Consider the following 2,572-nt stretch of genomic DNA (forward strand, 5'->3'; position numbering starts at 1 on the left):
TTGAATGTGTTTGGGGTTTTCTTTATTCGTTAGAAAGGCCTTACACATAGAGGCATATAAAGCATTGCCCTGTACAGCATCTGGCATCCTAAGATGTTCTATTAGTAAAGGTAGGCCCGGGCTGTGGCGCAGGCTGGAGAGCAAGCCAGCTGTAACCAGCTGCAATTAATCACACTGACCAGGAGATCATGAGTTCAAGGCCCGCTCGGAGCCTATGTTTGTCTTGTCTTTGTTCTATGTTAAATGGCATTGAATGTTTGCCTATATGTGTAATGTGATCCGCCCTGAGTCCCCTTCGGGGTGAGAAGGGCGGAATATAAATGCTGTAAATAAATAAAAATAAATAAATAAAGGTAAAGGTTTTCCCCTGACATTAAGTCTAGTTAAGTCTGACTCTGGGGGTTAGTGCTCATCTCCATTTTTAAGCTGAAGAGCCGCTGTTGTCCATAGACACCTCCAAAGTCATGTGGCTGGTATGACTACATGGAGCACCATTTCATTGGACCTTTTAATTTAAAACTCAGTATTTTCATGCTCCTGATATTAGGAATTGGTTATTGTTAACTATTAAAGAAAAAGTGGAATGAGTAGAATTATTCATCTCAGAGATTAAGATTGTCTGGGGAGGCCCTGCTCTCGGTCCCGCCTCCTTTGCAGGCGCAAGTGGTGGGAGCAAGAGACAGGGCCTTCTCAGTGGTGCCCCCTCGGCTATGGAACTCCCTCCCCAGTGACATTAGATCAGCCCCCTCCCTCTTAGCCTTTAGAGGAAAGGTAAAACCTTGGCTGTGAGATCAGGCTTTCAGTGAATAGGGCAGTGCAATGACAGTTTTGGAATATATGGAACAACTATGGAAAGGCCTGGTCTACACCTATGGATAGCGTGATTTTTATGTATTATGTTTTTAAATGTTTAATATGTCTGATTTTAATCTATTTTAATTTTCAATTTTATTTATTTATTATTTATTTACAGTATTTATATTCCGCCCTTCTCACCCTGAAGGGGACTAAGGGCGGATTACAATGAACACATATATGGCAAACAGTCAATGCCAACAGACAAACAACATACAGTATAGACAGACACAGAGGCATTTAACATTTTTCCAGCTTCACGATTCCGGCCACAGGGGGAGCTGTTGCTTCACCGTCCACTAGTGGCTGTACTTCCTCATTCCTTTCCCCGTGTTTTGCTGGCAGTTTTATGGTGTTGTAAATTAGTTAAATTAGCCTCCCGCATAAAGCGTACCTAAATTTCCCTACTTGACAGATGCAACTGTCTTTCGGGGCTGCATAGGTCAACAGCAAGCCGGGCTATTTAATGGTCGGGGGCTTAACCTGACCCGGGCTTTGAACTCATGACCTCTCGGTCAGTAGTGATTTATTGCAGCTGGTTACTAGCCAGCTGCGCCACAGCCAGGCCCAATTGTATATGTTTTAAGGCATGGAGTAATTGCCTCTGTGTAAGCCACCTTGTGTCCCCTGCGGGGTAGAGAAAGGTGGGTTACAAATAGAGTAAATAAATAAATAACAGTTAAATATTAAGAAACAAAACAAAAACCCACAATTTGATGAAGACATCAACATTTTTAAAAAGATTTTCTCTGCTTTGGCTTACTCATAAATTAAGAGGAATTCCTAGTGAATACATAAGAAAACAAATTAAGACTCTGAAAGGAAGCTATGAAGGAACTAAGGTCTTAAGTGAAAGATACATAATTAAATACTGAAATCAGAATAATCCTTTCCAGTTTCTGTGTTTGGTTGCAAATGCTGGGCAGTGAAAAAATGTTGATGTGAAAAACCACCTTAAGTGAAATCTGCTGGAGTGTTCAGTGGGGACCATAGACTAATAAAAAGACAAATTAATCCTAGGACAAATAAAGTGAACTGTCAATAAAACACAAAAGTTTATCATATTAAAAACACATCAGGAGATAGGACAGTCTACAAGTTATGAACAAAATAAGTTCTGTAGGTTTGTTCTTTAATTTTTTGTAGGTCGGAATAGGTACATTTTTAGGTGTAACTCCAGCCATGGATTGGTGATAAAACTTCAGTGGAAGCCCCTTTTCCCCATGATAACTCTTTCAGGAGTGAATTTCCCTCTGGGTAGATTTCTCTCATTTCCTATTTTCTCATCCTTGTTCTTAACCATGAGTAATTGGTAAGTTGTATGTTTGTAACTTGGAGACTGCATGTATTGGCAAAGTGGGAGGAAAAAATGAAAACCACATTACAGAGTGATGTATTCAATAAAGAAAGCCACAGTGCTGAATGTCCTAGACCTGAGCAGAGTTGTTTCATGACAAGGGCTTTCCTGGAGCACTCACTTGTAGGTTACCATAACTCAAATATAATTTAAGAGCACATAACAATATGCCCATATCTAAAGACTCCAGGTTCCAAATACTAGAATCTAGGCATTGTTTTCTGTTGCTTGATTGATAATTTGAATTATATGAGCTATGTTAACAGCCTGAGTTCAGGAACTGTGGTTTGTTCTTTGTGTAAGTGACCCAGCACTTAAAAAAACATTTTTACTGTATTTATATTTTAAATTCAAGGGACT

This window comes from Anolis carolinensis, chromosome 4, assembly GCF_035594765.1.
Source record: "Anolis carolinensis isolate JA03-04 chromosome 4, rAnoCar3.1.pri, whole genome shotgun sequence".
Classification (NCBI taxonomy): Eukaryota; Metazoa; Chordata; class Lepidosauria; order Squamata; family Dactyloidae; genus Anolis; species Anolis carolinensis.